The sequence below is a fragment of the Corvus brachyrhynchos genome, unplaced genomic scaffold (genome assembly GCF_000691975.1).
Source record: "Corvus brachyrhynchos isolate BGI_N302 unplaced genomic scaffold, ASM69197v1 scaffold22, whole genome shotgun sequence".
Taxonomy (NCBI): domain Eukaryota; kingdom Metazoa; phylum Chordata; class Aves; order Passeriformes; family Corvidae; genus Corvus; species Corvus brachyrhynchos.
Genome location: NW_008238355.1, coordinates 3,718,235 through 3,728,054, shown reverse-complemented (window position 1 = coordinate 3,728,054; position 9,820 = coordinate 3,718,235).

Below are 9,820 nucleotides of genomic sequence, written 5' to 3'. Positions count from 1 at the left end.
TGATGTGTATCCCATATCGCTGCCCTATGCCCAGAAATTAATTTTGTGCCTTTCTATGCCTTTAAACTGAGTCTGAGAGGGGGGAGGAAAACTTGAGCAAAACTTCTTCAAAGCAGTTTGCAGCTTGTTCAAGGTCACACAGAGATAGCAATTTATTTTTTCAACTGCAGCAGGAGAGCGAGGAGGCACCTGGCTTGCTGTTTTCCAGTCAGCTTTTGGCCAGTTTTTCAGCTTCTTTTTCTTCGGAGAGAGACTGAGTGTTGAACTTTTTTTCCTTCCCTGGAATTTCGGATTTTCTCCCTTTTCTGCTGGACTGCTTCAATATCAGAACACATTGGGAGGGCTTTCCACTGAGCACAGAGGGCCTGGCCCTGGGCCAAGCCCCAGCTCCGAGGAGACCAAAGGGAGGACTCTAACACTTTCCCAGGTTTTTTCTCCACAGCAAGAGATTTTATTATTTAGCATTATTATCCTTTTCCTGTGTATTTGTTAAATAAATAGTTTTTATCTCTTTCACTTTCCTTCAAGGAAAATTCATTTTTTCCCGAACCTGGTGGGGGAGGGGTAGTTTGTAACCTGCCTTCCCTCAGAGGATATATTTCTAAATTTGGCCAAACCAGCACACCTTTCTTGTCAACAGACTAGTTCTACAAACCTGTAAGCTCATATGAGGCCAGATATCTGCAGGTGTACCTTTCAAGGCTACAGAAACAAGACTCATAAGGGGACTTCATAGATCATCCAAACCAATCCAGCTATCATGGGTAAACATAATACTGAATCCTTTTCTAATTCTACAGAAGGGAATTGAGCCTTATGTCATCTTTCACCATGATCGCAGCACCTAAGAACTGACAAACTAACTGTCACAAGACACTGCAGGGAGAGTACATAAGCTTGTTTCGAGGTCTTCATCACAGTGAAAATATGGGTCTGGAATTAAATCTGATTATGAGGTCATGTGTCAAAATTTGGGCTTAAAAGAAACTGCCCATTTACTTCTTACTTTTCGCTTCTGTTGTATCAGCAAAAAGCATGCTTTCAAACATGTGGAGAACTAGAATCAGGAGAGTGGTCTGGGTTAGTGCCTTGGACAATCTCTTCAGCTTAGAGTCCCAGTCTATACCAGCTCAATGTGTTTGTGAAATCACAGCCAACATCTCATGGGTTTATCTAATACAAGAAAAGTCTGTACGAGAAAGACAGGGAAGAAAGACAGAATTAGAGTGTCTATAACAGGTAGATTTTAAAACACCAATTCAGTTCCACTGAATTGATTCCACCTGAAATTCAGGTGCCAATTTCAGACAATGCCAAGCCCAAAGCTGTATGAGGAAGAACAAATCTGAACAAGACTATCACAAAGGCAGTGAATGTCCTCTAAGCAATGACTTAGATCAGCACCAAGATCACAATCTGCTGTGTTTAGCTTATTCAAACTCTACCTTCACATGGAAAGTGAGAGCAAAGGATCATACAACAACTGTTTTGATAAACCCTTTCTTGGACTTCATAAATTTTGAAAAAATTTAATTCAGCTGTAGCATTTTGCTCCTGAGTATCCCTTCCCTGCTGAGAATTTTCTCTTTAATGCAGATAGTTTGACTGAAATAGGTGTTTCTGATTTTCCTGTAGGTTTAAAATACCTATGACTTGTGGATCCATTACACTCCACTTAGAAAGGCAGAATACATGAGGAGAAAAAAATATCTTTAGACCACAATACTGCAGGAAAGGGAAGGTTTTGGGACAAGTCCTTCTTCACTTTAGGATAGTCATTTCAAGAGACAGAGAACACAACAGAGACAGGAAAGGGAGAGACAGAGAGGGGCAAGGGGAGATGATGAGAGGAGAAAGAGAATGAAAAGATGAGGGGCCAAAGAGTCTGGGATAGGCTGACAGAGGAATATAAAAGCACAGGTTAGAAAGAGTAAAAAAGTGAAGAGAGAAAGACAAGGCAAGACAGGTTGTGAAGGAAGAGAAAGGCAGACAGAGAGATCCAGAGTGGGAGTGAGACAGAAAATTAATACACCACAGCAAATTCTTTGGCATTCCCTTTTTATCAAGTAATACCATCTCTGGAATTTGCTCACATTCCTTCATAAATGCCTGTGAGAGTTTATTTGTTATTCTAATTATTTCTCTATATTTCAGTGTTCTTCCACAGCACATTTTGTGTAAACCTATTAAAGTTCAACCTCTTTTTCCATAAATACTCCTGATCAGCCTTCAAACTCCATTTATGGAGATTAATTTTTACTTTTTTATGTAATGATCTATTTTTAGATCTCTTTCTTTTCAGAGATCAAGCATGCATATCATCCGAAATTCTCATAAACTCTGTTCACTACTTCAGACACCTGAGAAAAAACTCAAACATTCCTATAGGGTCTTCAGGGCTGATCAAAGAGGGCTGTGAATATCTACAGTGAATCAAGGTTAGGTACAGAAAATTCAGAAGCACGTGCCAAAATAATGAGGTTTTCATTATCACTTCACAGACAATTCATGAACTGGGGGGGAGGGAGGGAGGAATGAGTTTATTATATAGATTTTACACTGTAAATCATTATTCACTCATATGTGGAAGATACAGCTCTGGCAGCGAGAAATAACAGGCAGATATTAAAGAGCATTAGAAGGAATATCAGCTCCCTCTATGGAGCATAGCCAATAATTCAGAGTAAATATTACAGTTGATGAACTTTATTTTCTTCTTCTGTTTGCAAATTGCTTTGAGCAGCTTATAGATAATTACAGTTAAAGTCATGTTCTGCCCATCTAGCCTAGTAACAGAGATGGCTTTTTAGGCCCAAGATTTTTCTTCTTTTTCTTTTTTCTACAGTAAACAGAGATATTGAGGAATTTAGTTGAGGTCTGGTTTTTTTCCTCAAAATAAAATCTTGCGATATTTTGTGAACTATTTTAGGCTGCAAAAACCATGTATGTGAGAAATATTTTAATCTGCCGGGGCAACTAACCTGAAGCATGTCAGGAGTGACTACAGACCTTTGAGGCAAGAGTCGTCTTTGGAAGCAGACTTGCCAATCTAGTGAGGAGCGCTTTGAACTTCTCACTGTCTGGGAGGGTTCACCTGAAGGGAAGAGGGGGCACAAGGGGCTGACAAATGGGGGGGACAGCATGACAGGGGGAGATCTCTGGAATTTCCACTGTAAAAGCAGTATGACTTGCAGCCTATCACAAATGCTTGTACACTTCATTCATGAAGCATGAGGAACAAGCAAGGGGAATTAAAAGTCTGTGAACTTAGCATGGTGCTAATGATGCCAAGGTTGTGGGTTTGATCCCTATATGGGCCTTCCACTTAAGAGTTGGACTTGATGGTTCTTGTGGGTCCCTTCCAGCTGAGAATATTTTATGATTCTGTGAAATCAGCAAGTGTAATACTGTAGTAGCTGTCTGCTACCACCTGACCAGGGAAAGGAGACAGATAAAACCCTATTTAGGCAGCTGGAGAAAGCTTCACCATCAAGTTCTTGATACCAATGGATGACTTTAATCTCCTTGATGTGTGCTGAAACAGCAATACAGCTGGTGCTAAGAAACCACAATATATACAGAATGTGCTGAAGGCAACTGCTGATGAAATTGGCCAATGAACTGATGTGGAAAAGTGCCCTGTTCAACCTGCAACTTCCAAACAAGGGTAAACAAGCTACAGGTTAGGAGTTAGAGGGCATTCTTAGCTGCAGCATACAAGGTCCTGAGAGGAATGAACAAGACAAAGAGCAGAATCACAGTCCTGGACATCCAAAGAACATATTTTGAACAGTTCAGGGACCTGCTTGGAAGAATTCCAAAGGAAGTTGCCCTGGCGGTTAAAGGATCTTGGGAGAACAGTTTGAGAATTGCTCCCAGGAAGGCCTTTGACCAAAAGCATAACCCAGCATCTCAACCCTTTCTGTTCCTCCTTCTGGTGTCCACACAGGAGGGGTAAGGATGGAAGGGACCACAATGGATCATCTGGTCCAACCTCCCTGCTCAAGGTTCAAGCAGGGTCATCCTAGAGCACATTGCACAGGATTGTGTTCAGACAGTTCTTGAATATCTCCAGTGAGGGAGACTCCACAACTTTTCTGGGAAGCCTAGTCCAGCGCATGGTCACCTGCACAGAAAGGATCTTCTTCCTCATGTTCAAGGGGAACTTCCTGTGCATCAGTTTCTGCCTGTTGTCTCTTGTCCTATTGCTAAGCACATCTCAGAAGAGCCTGGTTCCATCCTCTTGGCATCCTCCCTTCAGATACTTGTATATATTGATGTGATCGTCTCTCAGTCGTCTCTTCTGGGGGCTGAACAGGCCCAGCTCCCTCAGCCTTTCCATCATAAGAGAAATGCTCCAGTCCATTAATCATCTTTGTTGCCCTCAGCTCCACCCACTCCAGGAGCTTCATGTCTGTCTTATGCTGAGGAGCCCAGAACTGGGCATAGCACTCCAGATGTGCCTCACCAAGGCCTAGAAGAAGGGCAGGATCACCTCCATCAACCTGCTGGCAATGTTCTTCCCAATGCATCTGTAGTGGGTTTGGTTTGTAACCGGGCAGAAACACCAATTTAGTGTAGTGGTTTGGTCCAAAATACTCATTACTGTTTACCTTCTGTGAGATAAGAATTAGGAGAAATGCAAAGCAGGCACAAAACTTGAAAGAGTATAAAGAAGTTTATTAACAGACCTAAAAGAAGAAAAAAAAAAAAATCATACCGCACCTTCAGAACACTTCTCCTCCCCCTCGCCCTTCCTCCCTTCTCCCGCTGACAATGTAAGAAGACAACCCTTGAGATGTTCAGTCTGTTTACCACTTCCATAATAACCTTGTTCAGTCCATTTAGGAAGAGAAGTCTCTCTTGCCCATGCTATGAAAACATTATCACAACAAGACAGCCACCCGGGTTGGTTCTCTGCTCGCATGTGAGTCCCTTTCCCCGACTTGCAGCTTTTCCCACAACTGCTTTTGAGGGTCCACTCTTGAAGGTTTTTTGGGGTACAACTTTAAGGTTGAGCCGTTCAGAAACAAAAGTTTCTGAAATGCTCTGAGAGCATTTCATCTCTAAGAACAGAGGCCCTTCCTTCCCTGGGAGCAAAGGGTCTTCCTCATCTTCATCTCTAGGACTATCTCTGGGAGCATCTCTAGGAACTGAGGTTTTCTCCTTTCCCATTTGGAGCAAAAGTCCTCATCTGGTCCATCTCTCCCTGTTCAAACTTCTCATGAAATTACAGCTTCTTCAGCATCTGCCTATCTCAGCGCAGGTGCTTTTGCTCACGAATTGAACACTCCACCCCCCATATCTTCATGAAATTACAACGGGATACTCTGATATATCATAGCTTCACAACAGAATTTCAGCTTTAAGCATATCCTCTTTCTCTTCCCTCAGGTTTTCAGCTCTTCACAGCACTAAAAGGGAGCTGTAATTTCATGAGAAGTTTGAACAGGGAGAGATGGACCAGATGAGGACTTTTGCTCCAAATGGGAAAGGAGAAAACCTCAGTTCCTAGAGATGCTCCCAGAGATAGTCCTAGAGATGAAGATGAGGAAGACCCTTTGCTCCCAGGGAAGGAAGGGCCTCTGTTCTTAGAGATGAAATGCTCTCAGAGCATTTCAGAAACTTTTGTTTCTGAACGGCTCAACCTTAAAGTTGTACCCCAAAAAACCTTCAAGAGTGGACCCTCAAAAGCAGTTGTGGGAAAAGCTGCAAGTCGGGGAAAGGGACTCACATGCGAGCAGAGAACCAACCCGGGTGGCTGTCTTGTTGTGATAATGTTTTCATAGCATGGGCAAGAGAGACTTCTCTTCCTAAATGGACTGAACAAGGTTATTATGGAAGTGGTAAACAGACTGAACATCTCAAGGGTTGTCTTCTTACATTGTCAGCGGGAGAAGGGAGGAAGGGCGGGGGGGAGGAGAAGTGTTCTGAAGGTGCGGTATGATTTTTTTTTTTTCTTCTTTTAGGACTGTTAATAAACTTCTTTATACTCTTTCAAGTTTTGTGCCTGCTTTGCATTTCTCCTAATTCTTATCCCACAGAAGGTAAACAGTAATGAGTATTTTGGACCAAACCACTACAGCATCCCAGGACACAGCTGGCCTTCTTGACCACACAGGCACGCTGCTGGCTCATGGACAGCTTGTTGTCCACCAGGACATTAACTGCATTAAGATCTGTCTGACAACTCTGTGGCTCTATGTAGAAACACAGATGAACAAATATTGTTTTGCTTAAGATTCAAGTGAAAACAAGAACAAAGGAGGAAGTTTGCCTGTTGCTTCTTTACACCAATAAGTGATCAACTATTTATTGTTCCTTGTAATATAAAATCATAAGAAAATGTCATCCCAACCCTAAAGACTATTTAAGCCTGAGGCAGGAAACAACTTGGGGATCAGCAACAAAATATTTTTAGATAGTATGTTTCAACAGCTGAGGTCTCAGTATACCACCAGCTTCATCAGTGTTAAAAGTATTCCTTTCAGCTTCCTCTCAAGCATTGATTAAGCTCCTCTGTGAGGATGATTAGGAACAGGAGGAATTGTGACCAAAGAAGAAGATACACATGCCACATGATCATGCAGGGGTGGGAATAGAAAAGCCAAAGGCTGTCTGGAGTCAAATTTGATCAAGGATGTGAGGGGCAACAAGAAATGTTTATGAAAGTATATAAATGAAACCAAGACAAATAAATGTGGGCTTGTCACTAGATGGAGCAGAGACCATGACACAAAAGGAAAAGGCCAAGGTACACAAAGCCTCTCTTGCCTCAGCCTTTACTGGTAAGACCAGCATTCAGGAATCCTAGATTTCTGAGACCAGAAAGAAAATTTGAGCAGGGAAGACTTTAGGAAACAGACAAACTGGATATGTAGAAATCTGTGGGGCTTGACAGCTTGCACTCACAAGTGCGGAGGGAAGGTGAAGATATCATTGAGAGACCACTCTTGGTTGTCCTTGGAGGGCAGATGGGAGAGTTTCTGAGGACTGGCAAAGAAAAAAGTCAATCCTGTCTTCAAGAAGGGCAAGAAGAATGAGTCAGAGAAGGACAGGCCAGACCAGTCCCTGGAAGGTGATGGAAACCATCTCTAGACACATGAAGGACAAAGAGGTGATCAGGAGTAGTCAGAGTGGACTTACAAAATGGAAGTCATGTTTAAGTAATTTGATAGCCTTCTCCAACAAGTCAAATAGCTTGGTGGATGAGGGGAGCACAGTGAACATTGTTTATCTTGGCTTAGGTTGGCTTTTGACACAGTCTCACATAATACCCTAAAAGAGAAACTAGGAAAAATCCAACCAGGTTAAATAAGTGGGTACTGAAGTAGATTAAAATCTGGTCAAAGAGCTGGCCCAGAGGGTTGCGGACAAAGTCCATCTGGATTCTGATCACCAGTCATGTATCTCCTGGGAGGGTAAAATTGCTGGGCCAATACTGTTTAATATCTTCATTAATGCTCTAGACAATTAGGTAGACTGACCCTGCATGAAGTTTGCAGAACAGACAAAAGTGTGAGAAGTAGATAATACACCAGATGGCTACGCTGTCATACAGAAGGGCATAGACAGACTGGAGAAATGGGCCAGCAAGAACCTCATGAAGCTCAACAGAGGGAAACGTGAAGTTCTGCATCTGACGTAGAGTAACCCTGGGCACCTGAGTGTGTGGACAGAGGTGATTCTTCCATCCCTACTCAGCACTGGTGATGCCACAGCTGGAGTAGTATATCCTCCTCTGGGCTACACAGTACAAGACAAACATGGACATACTGGAAAGAGTCCAAAAACAGGCCAACAGGGTGATTAAGGAAGTGGGTTGTGGATCATGTGTCACGTGAGGGAAGTCTGAACAAACTAGGACTGTTCAGCCTGGAGAAGAGAAGGTTTATGAATAAATACCTCATGAGGGGACTGGAGAAGAAAGAGCAAAACTCTGTTCAGTGATGCTGATAAGACAAAAGACAATGCACACAATTTAAAGCACATTACATTCTACTGCACACAAGAGCATAATTTTTCTTATGAGGTGGCTCAACCACTGGGACAGGTTGTCCAGAGAAGTTTGGAATCTTACCTCCTGAAGCTCTTCAAAATCTCCCTGGACACAGTCCTGGAAAACCTGTTTCAAATGACCCTGCTTAGGCAGAGGGGTTGGAGTTGATCATCGCAAGTGATGTGTGACAGCCTCAACACTTCTGTGAACAGCTGTAGGCTAGGGAAGCTGCACAGAACCTGCCAGCTTTGGCTGCAGTTTTGTAGAAAGATGTTCTCCTGCTCAGACATAACATTTTTCTCAAACTGAAAAGGGAAAGGGATAAAACCTACTGATGATCAGACTATTTGTGGTTAAATACTTGCCTGCTAATGCAAGGATAAGCTGGCCTGTGTAGAGTACAGTGTAACTCCCGTCTTCCTCAAGGTTTGCCAAAATGTCCTGGGCAGCTCTGTAGCACATTACTACCAATTGCCACCATTTCAATCTTTCACTTCTTGCTGGGGGTTATGAACTGTGTACATAATTTAGGAGAGTCACTTCCTTTGCACACACCCTGTTGCTCAGATCTGACCTTTTATCTCCCAGAGACATTTTATTCTCATAAAGCCTACAGCCAGCACTTGATTCCACAGTTCCCAGATGACCAAAGGAATTTGTTGCTCACAGTTTGTCTTCAATAGTTGAGAGAGGTAAGAAGGACCTGAAGGAGTTTGTCTGCGGAGCTTGTGAGTGTCATTTTACCGCACCCAGTATTTAATATACCTGCAAATGCATCAAGGGCGGGAAGGCAGGCAGATGAAGGTGGAATTCACGCAGGAAGTATTTTCCGAATTTATTTAACGGCCACCGGGTGTCACTGCTACTCCGCCAGAGATGATCATCTGCACAGTAACCAGGATCGGTAATTCCAGTCTGGAAATTCAGCTGTACTCATGTTGTACCGTCAGAGAGAAAAAGAAAAAGGCAGTTCACGGACTTCTGCCCCTGCCGAAAGCAGATACCTTTTTTAAAAGGACTATGACAGCTTGATGAGAAGTAAAGGTGAATTGGAAAGGAATAAGGCCTTCCAAGGAAAGAGAGCTCCTTATGAAGTAGGAGTGGGCTGGAGGGCTCCCAGAGTGTACTGGATTTCAGGGTGGGGTAAATGTTAACCTTACTGTGGAGAATGGGGGTTTCAAGCAGGTCATCAGCAGATAAGCTGGAAAGACAGACACACAGTTTAGGAGACTGTAGCCTTGCTGTCAGCACAGTGCAGTGTCCTTGCACCTCCTATCACAGCACAGGCTGTGCTGTCTCTCACCCAGACAGGCTGCAGCCATGCTGTTGCTTAGGCTGGCCTCTTCCCCACAGGGACACAGCCTGTGTCTCCTCAAGCCCGGATCTACCTGCTGTACCAGCCTGTCTAGGCCACAGAGCAAAAGGTCCAGCCTGCTGCCCAGAGTCCTGCCATTTCAAGTGACTCTTGCTGAAGGCCTCACAAGATGCATGTGGCACTGTGAATCCACCATTCCTTGCCTATGACCCACCATCTTCTTTCTATATATCCTTCTTTAACTGCAAAACATACCCTCCTTATGTCAAGTACGATAACAAGGGTTGCCAGAACCCTGCCATATTCTTGGGAATGAACAGGTTGCAACACTCTAGAGATGCTCATCACTCAGAGTGACACTCTGACAAATGAAGTATAATAGTATGCAGGACAGCATCCATGCAATCAAAATTTTTATTTGTACCAAGCAGATCTCAAAATGGCATTCAGTTAGAGTGAGAGGGTAGAATTTGCCTCTTTGGTGAATGAACACAAGCCTGAGTGCT